The sequence below is a fragment of the Rhinopithecus roxellana genome, unplaced genomic scaffold, assembly GCF_007565055.1.
Source record: "Rhinopithecus roxellana isolate Shanxi Qingling unplaced genomic scaffold, ASM756505v1 contig3789, whole genome shotgun sequence".
NCBI lineage: Eukaryota > Metazoa > Chordata > Mammalia > Primates > Cercopithecidae > Rhinopithecus > Rhinopithecus roxellana.
The window spans coordinates 22,415-37,005 of NW_022142736.1; positions in this window are offsets into that span (position 1 = coordinate 22,415).

Here is a 14,591-nt window from a genome sequence, read left to right on the forward strand (position 1 = left end):
AGGTCATTCAAAAGGGAAGTTCAATGGGACTTGCCCGCCCTTCATCATCTCGTTCCTGTGCCAGGTGTGTGTTGGTCATGTAAAAGCCTGGGAAGCTTTTACGTGAGGAGTCCCGGATTGCCGCTGCTGTGTGGAGACAGGGTTAGCAAAATGACACTAGTGATGAGGGAGGGGCTTCTTTTCACCATAAGCCTGCTGTGTACACCAAGGGCGGCGGGAGAAGCATGGGAAGGAGTCAGCCTAAGTTTGCACATTGCGTAAAGGGGACACTAAGGTATGAGCTGAAGCTTTAGGTTCTCCTTGCTTTCCTCAAGATCTCCTTCTTGCTCACAGAAGCAGTAGGCAGTTGCTGCAGTACGTTTCTCACCCTGCCAGTAGGTCTGTCTGTATCTCTCCTAAGGAAAATAGCCTGGGCCCTCCCGGCAGTGCTTGGAAGCTTGATGCTAATTCTTATATAGCGTGGCAAGCCGACCAGCAGTGCCAGGCCTTGATCTGTATTCTGCACTATCCCTTTACTGGGTTCCTGGCACTGAATGGCCGCCAGCCCTGAAGAATCACTTGTGATCACAGCAGCTGAACTGGGCTTTCTCCCAGAGAGGAAGGGGCGTGTCATTTTGACTTGACAGAGGGAAAAATGGGAGCTGTCCTTGACTGCCTTTGTTGTGCTTTCCCGCGTAAGATAGCACTGTGTTTTCAACTGTTTTCATTACACCGTCTTTGCAATGATGTAAATGTAAGAGATCACTCAGCTTTAAAAGCAAAGTGGTTTCATCTTATTTATATGAAGACTTTTTAACATATCAAGAATTAGGTGCATTGGCAGGTAGGGTTTGGGGTGTGATAACTGCTTCAGATGGAATGTTCACTTAAGCTTTGTCTTCTTAAAAATTATCAATGTGAATGTCATAATATATATTTTTGTGGAAAACTTTCTCGTAAGTATAAGTTATTGTGCAAAATATAGTATCATTGATGCAAATAATAGTTTAACGTTTAGTTTAGAAATCCTAAAAGATATAAATTGTATCGCATATGCATTAAAAGTCTGTTTTATTTAATTTTATGTAGATGTGTAAAGTGTTAGGTAAAATTTTTTTCACTTACCCATTTAAACACCTTGTTACTTGAATATTGTGTTGACTGGTCTGCAACAGTGATCCACTCTGTAATATAGCTCTTTTAACTGGGAAGGAACCACGCCCTAGTTGTGCTGATTACATTAGTGTTGGCACACAGTCGGGTGCTCGCGTAACACAAATGCCACGTTGTCTGGGTGTACAGTGTTTGTGGAGACGCCACTTCCTCAAAATGGTTTTTGATCGTTTTTAACCTATAAGACCTTTTGATGCTCACAAACCTCTATTCAACACACAAAATGAAAATGAAAAGGCAGCTGGGTTGTAAAAGTTTCCTGTGGTGGACTCATTAAGCAGTGGTTTTCTGTTCATCTAAAGTCTCCTCAGATACTACAGACCACTATTAAGTGTGTGCTCATTGTCACTTTAAATTTCAGCTATACCCTATTTTTGTCATTCTAAATATTAGACGTACTATTGGTATAATTGCACACCAAAAATAAGCCAAACAGTGCATTATGCTAACTGGATCCCTGCTTTTCTGTGAGCTAAGGAAAGATGGAGCCAGCTCCAACTAGGGCCTCTTTTTCTCTCTTGTCTATCCTGTTTCTAAACTGAACGATCCAGGATTCAAGCTTCTAGTGTCAAGTGAAACTTTCCTCAGATGAACTCCAGGTAGCTAGGTCACCTAAATCTAGTGGTCCTGTGTGATGCTCTTTCTGCCAGTCCCTGAATCTCTGCAGCTTCTCTTACCTGTAGTAAAGCACAATTGCAGTGACGTCGCATTCCGAAGAAGGAAGGTCAGCAGAGGCTATGCATGTTGTGTGATGATGAGTGTTTACAGCCACCTTCTCCTAAAACGAAATTTATACTGGGGTGGGTAGTATTCCATTATGTAGACTTATCAACTTTGCTAAGTGCTTTTTAGACAGCTTAAAAAATTTTCAAGATTTTAAAAGACGTATAAGGTTAAGTTTGCAAATATAATGGAAATGCTGTATATCTTTTGAAGTGATAAAATCCACGTTGAAATTTTAAAGAAAATATGTTGTAATAATGCTGTTGTAAGTAATATTTTAATGTCTCTTTGCCTGTTTTCTATTTCAGCACATTCGTTGTGGTGAATGTTCATAGCATTATAACTGCTTAGCCATTGAATGATAACATTTGTTAGTGGAAATTGGAAAATTTATTTGTGAAATTCTGCAGAATTCATTTTTCTATTTCCAACATTTGCTGAGGTTAAATAAAAATTTTCAAGCCATTGATGTAATAAAATATGAAATGAAAGCATTTTCTGCACCCCACGCTCCATCAAAGCAGTAGCCTACCCTGTAACAAAGTGGGGTTCTTTCTTTCCTTTTGAGTGAGCCTTGGGGTTTCCAAATGTATAATTTCCTCCCAATCAGACCCTGTGGAAATACCACCAGGGATGCCTTTTGTTCTTAACCTTTTGCTCTACCTGAACTACATTTTTTAAATATATGATACTTTTATAGTTGGGATCAAGTTGAAGCACATGAATTCATAAAGTTTGTGATAGTTGTGGGCTTAAATGCGAGGGTTCAGTAAGAGGCCTTTTCCCCCCCGTGGATGGATTTTCTTTTTTCAGCTTGACCAGGCTTTTGGCCTGATCCCTGGAGGCGGGATGGTGGCAGTGCAGAGGCAAGATCACTGCCTCTGTGGCCTCTGTTCAGCCAAGAGTGCATGCGCACCAGCGCCGGTAGTTTCCTGAGGAGCATGAGGAAGCTGGCGGTGGCTGTGGTCTCGTGGTCTTCCCTTTATTAGCTGGGTTGTAGGGTTTGGTTAGGTAACTACTGTAGATTTAGGCTAGAAGTCCAGTGCACTATCCATTGTGCCACTGAGCCTGCTCACTAGGTAACTTCTATAGAAATCCAATTTCTAGGTCCAGGCAGGTGGCGCTCCTGTGTGTGACTGCACAGTGTAGGAGGGTTGTAGAAGGGTGACCGGGTCCAGCCTTCCCAGCGCTGACAGTCTAGTGGAGGACACTGCACATATCCTTCAGGTGACAGCAGTCAGCACGACAGCGAGTAGAGCCGCAGCTGCAGGCAGGTCTGGGAGGGAGGTCGCAGCCGCCTTGCATCTAATTTAGAGAGTACCTGTCCTGGAGCTGAGCCTGTGGAAAGGGGAGAGTCTCCTTGGGTGAGGGTGGCACCTAGGGGCGGAGGCCAAGAGTGTTGAGACCTCTGCTGTGATTTGTGAAGGTGGCTTGTGGTCTAGAACAAGAGGAAATGAATGCCAAGGACAGAGAGGAGGAAGGTTGAGGCCAAGGTGGCCCCTGCCAAGATGCTGCTCGACATCTGCCAGGATGGGCACTGAAGGTGGAGCCATTTGGACTTGGCCGTTATTGACTTAAAAGAACCCCGGGTGATGGCTGAGGCTGGGAAGAGGGAGCTATGAAGGGTTGAGGGAGAGGCCCTCTCAAAGACTGGTCTAACCTGAGCGCATGCAAGAGCACAGGATAGGAAGGGATAGCAGGCAGGCTGTGAGTCCCGAATCAGGGACGCATGGAGGCCCTGGCTTCAGTCCCCCTTTCTCGGACTGGGGGGGGAAAAACACCTGTATGCAGGTGTAGATGAGGGGCCCCTGTGCCTCACTTCCCATGATCTTGGCCCTCCCCACAGCCCCAGCTTCAGACAGATGTGACTGAAGCACCCTGAGGTCGGCGACCTAGGGGAGCTCAGGAATAGCAGCCTGGAAGTAGCAGGGAGTTCCATCCCAGGGTCAGCTCTGGGTAATCTGGGTAAGGCAGCCCCCTGCAGAGACCAGCTCAGACATGGTCTAGGACTGATTCTCCTTCCCTGCCTCACTTTTTCTGTCCCGTACTTCTGTTGCCTGGGATTGCTTTCAAAAGCAAACCATTGATCCACAAAGCCTCATCTCAGGCTTGCTTTTGGGTGGAATCTAGGCCAAGACAGCACCAAAGTGAGAATCCCAAGGCTGGGAGAGACCTGGTGAGATCCCTGCTGGGCCTGTCCCAGCCTTTCAGCTTATGGGAGGGAGAGATCTTGAGAGCACTTGGTGCTCTAGACACTGCTAGAAAGGCCACGGTGGCGCCCACGCCAAACAGGGAGCAGCTGCACTGCTTGGAGGCAGGTGCCGGCTCTCAGCAGTCCCTTTCCTGCAGCCCCCAAGCAGCATGCTTCCCACACTGCAAGGACCGTGCTTCCCACACTGCAAGCACCGTGCTTCCCACACTGCAAGGACCGTGCTTCCCACACTGCAAGCACCGTGCTTCCCACACTGCAAGCACCGTGCTTCCCACACTGCAAGCACCGTGCTTCCCACACTGCAAGCACCGTGCTTCCCACACTGCAAGCACTTGCTAGGCACTGACTCTTGGAGCTGACGGGTGTGTGAGGCTCCTGGCAAATTGCTTGCCTTTTCAACAGATGGGAGGCTGTGCTTGGGGCAACATTTGGGCCCAGACTAGCTCATGAATGACCCTGACTTATTCTTTGTTTTGGGGTCTTTTTTCTTTCTTTCTTTTTTTTTTTTTTTTAATGAGATTGAATCTTGCTCTGTTGCTCAGGCTGGAGTGCAGTGGTGTGATCTCTGCTCTGCAGCCTCCACCTTCCAGGTTCAAGCGATTCTCCTGTCTCAGCCTCCTAAGTAGCTGGGATTACAGGTGTGCCGCCACCATGCCTAGCTAATTTTTGTATTTTTAGTAGAGATGGGGTTTCACAGTGTTGGCCAGGCTGGTCTCGAACTCCTGACCTCAGGTGATCCACCCGCCTTGGCCTCCCAAAGTGTTGGGATTACAGGTGTGAGCCACTGCGCCCGGCCAATTCTTTGGTTCTGGGCTGAATGGAACCCGCTCCCCAAGTGCACTTTCCTGTTGTCCCAGAAGCAGGAGCACAGTCACAGGCCTTGAAGCATCCGCTTGCCTGCCACCTCTGCCAGCTCACCCTCCCTTTGCCATTTCCCCACTGCCTGGGTGCTCCGTCAGCACCTGCGGACTCCACAGCACTCACACCTAAAGCCCTGTTCCCAGAGCTCAGCTGCCACTGGACCACTCCGCTCCTTTGTCCATCAGTGCCTCCAAATTACACAAAGTCTGAGACTAAGACCCTTTTCCCCTGCACCTGTTTTTGTAACCTCTTTGGTGTGTGGCACTGCTGTGTATCTGGTTGCCAAGCTAGAAGCACTTTGATCCATTGCTACTGCCAGGGACAGCACAAGTCCTCCCTCCTACCTGAGGGGGTGCCGCAGCCTCCTAACCTACCCCTAATCCCCACCATTCCTCTTGCCTTTTCTCTCCTGCTCCCCACCTAATCTCCTGTGGAAAGCGGAAAGCATTGCATCTGTCTCCCAAAAAATACACAGCCCTTCATTCCGCCCTAAGGCCCTGTAACCTGACTTCGGGGGCTCGGCCTGCCCCGGGCAGCCTGCCCCGGGCCCAGTCATACATCCTATCCATCTCTGGTCCTGACGAACCCCTTCCCCCACCTTCTGCAGGGGGACTGATTCTCGCGGCTTCTACAACTTAAGCCTCATTCTGTGCTAATCTCTGTGCTAAGTGTAATGAAGTGATTTTAAATTCTTATTTTAAAAATAGGTAACTAATGTTCCTGGTATGAAAGGCCTCCGTGAAACGTGAGTTTCTCATCCCTGTCCTCTAACCACCCAGTTCTCTCCATAGGCAGCCATTGCTGCCTGTTCCTTGCGTATCCCTCAAGGGATGATCACACATTGCAGGCATGCATGTGTGCAGACATACAGATGGCACACTGTACACTAGCTTCGCCCACCTGACACACTGAGAGTCTTCTCAGCCTTCGTGCATTAGCACATGTGTCTAAAGTCAGTTTGGGCCGGACGCGATGGTTCACGCCTGTAATCCCAACATTTTGGGAGGCCAAGGCAGGTGGATTACCTGAGGGCAGGAGTCTGAGACCAGCCTGGCCAACATGGTGAAACCCCGTCTCTACTAAAACACACACACACACACAAATCGCTGGGTGTGGTCACAGTGCGCGCCTGTAATCCCAGCCACTTGAGAGGCTGAGGCAGGAGAATCACTTGAACCCAGGAGGTGGAGGTTGCAGTGAGCCGAAATTGCGCCACTGCACTGCAGCGTCGGCGACAGAGTGAGACTGTGCCTCAAAAAATAAAAATAAAAAAAAAACTGCTTCGTTCCTTTGTATTGGCTTCATGGTATTCCATTTATGGTGGCAATTATTTATGGAAACAATGGTCAATTGACAGGCACTGAAGTATCCTTTGTAAAACAGCAGAATGGAAATCACATGTCACTTCACCTATGTGCCAGTGTAGTTGCAGGATAAATAGAATCTCTGGATGAAAAAATCTGGTTCATTTTTCCTTTTGATATGTACTGCTCACTGGCCTTCCAGAGCATTGTATCAGTTTCTCCTTCCGTCTGCGTGAACAAGGCCACTTGTTGCCCCACGCCCTTCCTAACGCTGTGATCATTGCACATTTTGATCTGAGGTGTTTGATAAGCTGTTGGGCTCACTAGATTGAGTTCCTTGAGGTCAGCACTGTTGTGCTCATCTAGTTCCCCACAGCTGGGAATAATAGGCACACAGATGTGTAGTCATGAAGTAGAGAAATCGGGTGCATTGCAGAGGAAAATTAAACACCTGCTGGCCCCATGCTTAGGGATCAAAGGCCCCGCTATGGCTTGTGAGTGACTCCCAGAGAGTGGGGTTCCCAGCTGCCAATTCCTGCATGTCCAGAGAGGAATTAGCTGAGGCTTGGGGTTTTCTGGGCCCTTGTCTTGTTTATTGAGCTATCTGCTACTTAGATATTTATTGCCAAAGGACTAGGGGGAGAAACATTCAAATCTGAAGGCCTGGTGATTATAGATTTTTGTTTGTTTGTTTTGAGATAGGGTCTTGCTCTGTCGACCAGGCTGGAGTGCAGTGGCATAATCTTGGCTCACTGCAACCCGCACCTCTCAGGTTCAAGTGATTCTCATGCCTCAGCCTCCCGAGTAGCTGGGATTACAGGCACGTGCCACCACACCTGGCTAATTTTGTATTTTTAGTAGAGACGGGGTTTCACCATGTTGCCCAACCTGGTCTTGAACTCCTGACCTCAAGTGATCTGCCCACCTCAGCCTTCCAAAGTGTTGGGATTACAGGCATGAGCCACTGCACCTGGCTATAGAGTTTAAATGAGGTTGAATTTCAAATTCTAGGTCCTCCATCTCCCTGCATTCTTTGGTGCCCTTCTTACCGTCCACCCTCGTTAATGGGGAGTTGGCTGACTGATACATGGGAGGAAATTGACCGAGTTCTGGCCTGGACAAGCTGAAGACACCTTCCTGCCAAGATGGGGCAGGGAGTGCTTCTCACAACAACACTAGAAGCAGGAAGGGATGGTCCCGCCTGCGCAGTCATGCGGAAGGTGTCCGGGAGGAAGGGACAGTTGAATAAGGACAGCAGCTCACCCGAGCAAGGGTGAGTGGCAGCACAGGAGCTGGCCCCTTGCAGTCAAGTCGGCTGTTTCTTTGTTGTCAATGGAGGGTATTAGAATTTTAATGTGGTTCAGGCCGGGTGCGGTGGCTCACACCTGTAATCCCAGCACTTTGGGAGGCCAGGGAGGACAGATCACAAGGTCAGGAGATCCAGACCATCCTGGCTAACACGGTAAAACCCCGTCTCTACTAAAAATACAAAAAATTAGCTGGCGCGGTGGCGGGCGCCTGTGGTCCCAGCTACTCGGGAGGCTGAGGCAAGAGAATGGCGTGAACCGGGGAGGCGGAGCTTGCAGTGAGCCAAGATTGCACCACTGCAGTCCAGCCTGGGCGACAGAGCGAAACTCTTGTCTCAAAAAAAAAAAAAAAAAGAAAGAAATTTTGTATGGTTCTCTGGTGATTTGTGCATCAGCCTGGTGCCCTGCTTATGGCAGGTACCTAGTGAGTTTTTGTGGCTGCAGGAAAGACTTGGCCGAATTCCACCGCAGGCACCGGAGATTGAGGCAGGGATGCTTTGAGGGCCCGCAGCACTTCCTGCCCCCAGGACTTCCTCCCCAGGCCGTCCCTGTTGGCCAGTTTGGGAGAGATTTGGCCAAGGAACAGATGACAGGATGCAGGCTGAGCTTTCTGACTTGTGCTAACAACTTCAGTTTACTTTTGAAATTCCTTTTCCTCAGCTCTGGGCAGACTGGACATTTCTGTTGTCCAAGAGCAGCCCGTGTCCCCTAACCACTGTTTGCCAGCACTCAGCCCCAAGGAGAGGCCTCCTGTCCCTCCTGCCGAGACTTTGCATAACAATTATTTGGAGTATGGCTCATGGCACTTCATTGAATAAATTTAGCAACAAGTGGGTCTTATACTGGCAGGGCGCGATAGTACTCTCAGCTACTCTGGAGTCTCAGGTAGGAGGATTGCTTGAGTCCAGGAGGTGAAGGCTGCAGTGAGCTATGATCATACCACTGCTCTCCAGCCTGGGCAACACAGTGAGACCCTGTCTCAAAAAAATTATATAGGCCCTGGGCATGGTGGCTCACCCTTATAATCCAAGCATTTGAGAGGCTGAGGTGGGTGGTTCACTTGAGGCCAGGAGTTTGAGACCAGCCTGGTCAGCATAGTGAAACCCTGTCTCTACTAAAAATACAAAAATTAGCCGGGCTTGGTGGCAGGTGCCTGTAATCCCAGCTACTTGGGAGGCTGAGGCACAAAAAATGCTTGAACCTAAAAGGCAGAAGTTGCACTCCAGCCTGGGCGACAGAGCAGGACCCTGTCTCAAAAAACTAAATATTTAGTATATAAATAAAGTGTGTCTTTTGCTATATAGCAAATCATTTGTATTTTTTTAGTAATAATTACTTGATTTATTGGTGATTGCTTTGCCCTTAAGGACCAAACATGCATTACATTATTTAATCTTTATGACAGCCTCACAAGTAGGGACTGTCATTATCTCTGTTCTACAGAAGAGGAAGCCAAGACAGAGAAACATGTCTTGCCCACATCATGCAACTGGCAAGTGCCAGAGGTGGGCCAGAAGCACCTGAAACTGCACCTCCCCTTACAGCCTCTGTCACTCTCTCGGATGCTGACTCAAGTCCTCGCTCCACTCTGAAATCTTTTTTGATCTCGTTCATGCCCTTAACTTCTCTAGGCCTGTCTCCTGACATACAGAGCAAGGATAATGGGCATTTCTTTTTTCTTTTTTATTATTTCTGCCTCTAGAGATAGCATTTTATTTTATTTTATTTATTTATTTATTTATTTATTTATTTATTTTTAGTTTTTTGAGACAGTCTCACTCTGTCGCCCAGGCTGGAGCATCTCAGCTCACTGCAACCTCCACCTCCTGTGTTCAAGTGATTCTCCTGCCTCAGCCTCCCAAGTAGCTGAGATTACAGGCACTTGCTACCACGCCTGGGTAATTTTTTTGTATTTTTAGTAGAGATATGGTTTCACCATGTGGGCCAGGCAGGTCTGGAACTCCTGACCTCAGGTGATCCGCCTATCTCGGCCTCCGAAAGTGCTGGCATTACCAGCATGAGCTACTGTGCCTGCCTGATAATGAACATTTTAAAGGCTAGTGAGCTTAAACCAAGCAGTGTGCACAAAGGCTTCAGTCTGCCCCAGTTGCCTGGCATGGAATAGAAGCTGGATAAACGGTCAATCCACTCATTCTGAAGACAGGTCTTTGAGGTGTGTTGCTAGCACCTCCGTGGGGAGGGTAAGACCTGAGCTTTCCACAGCTCACTGGCCTTCAAGAAAAACCCTTGCTTTCTCTTCTAAAACTTGCACCTCCCATCTCACCCCCGAGACAGTGAGTGAGCCACAGGTGTCTTTAGTGGCATACCCTTTTTTTAGTTTGAGACGGAGTTTCTCCCTGTCGCCCAGGCTGGAGTGCAGTGGCGCGATCTTGGCTCATTGCAAGCTCAGCCTCCCAAGTAGCTGGGACCACAGACGCCCGCCACCACACCTGGCTAATTTTTTGTCTTTTTAGTAGAGATGGGGTTTCACCGTGTTAGCCAGGATGGAAGTGGCATACTCTTAGCCCATACTGCACTGTTAGTGTGTGTATTCATATATTTTATTTTATTTATTTATTTATTTATTTATTTATTTGGAGACAGAATCTCACTCTGTCGCCAGGCTGGAGTGCAGTGGCGCGATCTCAGCTCACTGCTCCCTCCGCCTCCGGAGTTCAAGCGATTCTCCTGCCTCAGCCTCCCGAGTGAGTAGCTGGGATTACAGGCACGGGCTACCACGCCCAACTACTTTTTGTATTTTTAGTAGAGACAGCGTTTCACCATGTTGGCCAGGATGGTCTTGATATCTTGACCTCACGATCCGCCTGCCTCGGCCTCCCAAAGTGTTGGAATTACAGGCGTGAGCCACCACGCCCTGCCTGTGTGTATTCATTTATAACTTACAGGCACTGTTCATAACCGGTTTGTTCAACATCAATCACACTAACGCACCGTTTTCTTCCTGCACCCACAAGTCTAGGCCCAGGCCATTGCTATCCTGAGGCTGGGACTGCTCTGTGCTGTCAGGCTCCCACTTCTCAGAAGAGGGAACTGAGGTCAGAGAGTCAATCAAGTGAGTTGCCCAGGGTCACTCAGCTCCTACACGGAGGAGGGAGCCAGGTGGGCTGACTTTGAGACAGAACTCCTCCACCGAGCTTGGCTGCCAAGGGCCGCTGGTAAGTGGAGGGGAGGTGGACCCCTTCACCTGGGCTACAGCCCATAGCTGAGCCTGTCCTGAACTTCCCCACGGCCAGCTACAGCGAGTACAGCCCCTTGGGTCTTGGGTCACAGACCCTGAGGACCACTGCAGGGATGACCTCTCAATGGGACTGGCTGTGGGGTGTCCCACAGGGGAACATCCTTTACAAACCTAGATTTCCTCTCATCGCTGGGGTACAGGAGGTGTGCTTCAGCTTTCCTGCTTCTAGCAGAGCACCTTTCCCAAATCCTGGGTGACCCAAACTGACAGCCAGCCCTCTGCAGCTGTGCCCTGCTCACTACCCCTCCGTTTCCTCCACCTTTCCACTCACAGCCCCAGGCTGTCCGAAATGGACCTCTTGGCACTTCCCCACCTTGAGCTTTTTCAGGCCCTTGTTGACACGCTGCCTAGCCATTGAGATTGACCCCACCAGCCTCTTCCTTCCTGGAGTGTGAGTCCAGGCTCCTCTGCAGCCCTGGGCCACTGAGTCAAAGACCTCATGGGTGCCCACGGAGTATTGGCCATCAGTGCCATGAGGCCAGGGCCTGCAGCACCGAGTTGAAGACCTTGTGGGGCCCACGGAGTGGTGCCCATCAACACCGCGAGGCCAGGGCCTGCAGCAGTTCTGTGTGCCACTGCACAGCCTCCACGGCAGGATTCTGCCCTTGCCTGGCCCTGATTGCAGGGTGGCTCTAATGACCGCTTCACCCTGATCACCTTTCTCAGAAAGACTGACAGTCCTGGTCCCCAGGACTCTGAGTGTCCTTGCCTTGTGTCGTCCCTTACCCACCAACTCTGGGCTGAGTCATAGACTTGTTTTGATCAATGGAACCTTCACAGGCTTGACATGAGCTTTAGGGCCTGCCTGCTCTTGTTTCTGAAAACTCTGTTACCCTGTAAAGAAGCTTGGGACAGCCTGCTGGAGACAGGTAGTCAGGCCGACAGCCACCAGAAACCACCAAACCTCTATGTGAAGCCATCTAAAGCCAGGAGGCCCTGGTTGAGCACCCAGGATACCTCACGAGTGACTCAGACAAGACTAGCACAAGAACCGTCCAGCCAAGCCCAGTTCCAATTGCTCACCCACAAGATGTGAGCAAGTGAAATGGCCTGTGTTTTCAGCCACCAAGTTCTAGAGTAATTTGCCACAGCAACAGATAACAGATGGTTGGAGAGGAGTGGGACTCAGGGAATTTGTGGCAAATTTCAGGCTGTAGAAAGGGCTGGGCACCCAGGCTTCAGAGTCCTTGGGTGTGTGCAGGCACAGCCCTCAGCAGCAGGCCACACAGAGGCCTTCGTGGAGGATGCTAGAGCCTGCCTGGTGAGCACATGGGTGTGAGCTCCTACCCTGGAGGCTGGGATGCCACCTCCTCTGGCTCTCTGGGGCTGAAGGTACAGGGCCCCCGGTGCAACACCTTCCTGCAGAGAACCTGGCAGCTCCTTGGAACCTCACCTCTGAGATCCTGAGCCAGTCCTCAGGACCCCTGCACGGAGTGGATTGGACACATTTAGTGAGGGGTGACGTGGCTGCCAGGCCTTTCTTGGCAGCTGTCCTCTCCACGGCCCTCCAGGCTGCTAAGCCTTGGGCCTCTTGGTTGAATGCCTTGTTCATGAAGGAGATTCAGAAATGAAATGTGTTCCCCGCTCCTCACCCCTCATTCCTCTGGCCACATTCTTCTGACCTTCCTGCCCCAGCCTACACTGAGCTGCAGCACCTTCCAGCTCTGTGAAGCTGAATCTTGCCTGGCTAGGAATCAGGGGCTTGGATTCTGTCCCTAAATCACTGTGCCATGAGGCAAGCCCCTCCAGTCCCTGGTGTTCTGTTTCTCCATTTGTGTGGGGCCGGCAGGAGCGGGGTATGTGCCCTGTCCCTTTGGAGGCCCTGGTGAGGAGGTGGCCAATCAGCTGCCTCCCCAACTAAGTGGCAGGTAGATCCACAGCTGCCTCCCACATCAGTTGAACTGCGATGGGGGATACCTGTCTCCAGCAGGCTGTCCCAAGCTTCTTTACAGGGTAACAGAGTTTTCAGAAACAAGAGCAGACAGGCCCTAAGGCTGGGGGAGGTTCCCAGCCTTTCTGGGAGTAGCCAGTAGGGCCCGTATCCCTGCAGGCCTGTCCCAGCCAAGCGCCCAGCGCTGCATGTTCTGCAGAGCCCTTAGGCCTTCCTGGGACCCAGCGGGGTGGAGTGGGGATGCCTTGGGGGCAGCCAGCCTGAGGCAGGTTCCCACCCCTGCTCTGCAGTGTGAGTCCTTCCAGTCACTGAGCCCCTTCTTGGTAAAAGGAAACCATGCCTTTGAGGCATTTGTCAGCAAGCATTTCTTGAGCCCCTGCGGTGTAGCTTTGGGAAGGTGATGAGCAAGACAGACAAGATCCTGGCCCTGAAGGACCCTGAATTCCAGTCAGGAGACGGAGAAATGGAAACATCCACGCAGGGAAGGTAGCTGCAGATTTCCTATGACTGGATTAGTTGCCTGAACTATGCCACCATTCAAGCCTGGGGTGCTGGGATGGGCCAGGAGGTAACCCCAGGCCTTACCCCACCCTAGCCCAGAGAATCCCTCTCTGGGTAGAGTCCAGGAAGGCTTTGCTGGCGATTGATCTGACTTCCAGAGATGCCAAGCCCAGCCTGCTAGGGGTCATGATCCATCCATGAGCCAAGTTTTAGCACTCAGTGGTGGTCCGAGGCTTTCAACAGTGAGAAGGTAGGCCCTGGATGTGCCACGCGAAGGCAGAGGCTGGCAGGCAGGGGGCACCGTGACCTGCACCTTTCCATCCCCCCCCAAAGCCGGATCGTGGTCTCTGCCATATCCCACGGAAAGGAACCAGGTTCTTTGGAGAACTGACTGGATTTGGCTGTGGGAGGAAGGAAGTATACAAGGGGAGCCTGGGAATCTGGTGCCAGAGACCAAAGAAGGACCCAAAATAATGGGGTCACGTCCGAAGGACTTGGGAGCCAAACTAAAGGGCCTCCTACTGGCCTAACATGCCATTAAAAAAAAGGACATTGATCCAAATAGCAAAGATAAGAATATAAAATTTGTAATGATAGTTTTTTTTAATGTTTTTTTTCTTTTGAGATGGAATCTCACTCTGTCGCCAGGCTGGAGTACAGTGGTGTGATCTCAGCTCACTGCAACCTCCGCCTTCCGGGTTCAAGCGATTCTCCTGCCTCAGCCTCCGAGTAGGGGACTACAGGCGCCCACCACCTCGCCCGGCTAGTGTTTTTTTATTTTTAGTAGAGATGGAGTTTCACCATGTTGGCCAGGATCTCAATCTCTTGACCTCGTGATCCACCCACCTTGGCCTCCCAAAGTGCTGAGATTACAGGCGTGAACCACCCACACCAGGACTAAAAAAGTTTTATTTGAGACAGGGTCTCACTCTGTTGCCCAGGCTGGAGTGCAGTGGTGCGATCATGGTTCACTACAGCCTAGACCTCCCGGCTTAAGTGATCCTCCCACTTCAGTTCCCCTGCTAACCCCACTGTGAGTAACTGGAAGTACAGGCGCATGCCACCATGAGTGGCTAATTTTTATTTTTTTTGTGTGTGAGATAGGGTCTTCCTCTGTTGCCCAGGTTGGAGTGCAGCAGTGTAATCACAGCTCACTGCAGCCTCAACCTCTTGGGCTCAAGCAGTCCTCCCACCTCAGCCTCCCAAGTAGCTGAGACTTACAGGCACAAATCACACCTGGCTAATTTTTTTTTCTTTTAATTTTTTGTAGAGACAGGGTTTTGCTGTGTGTCCAGGCTGGCCTTGAACTCCTGAACTCAAGCTGTCCTCCTGCCTCAGCCTCCAAGTTTTTTAAAAGCACCCATGATCACCATTGGAGTTG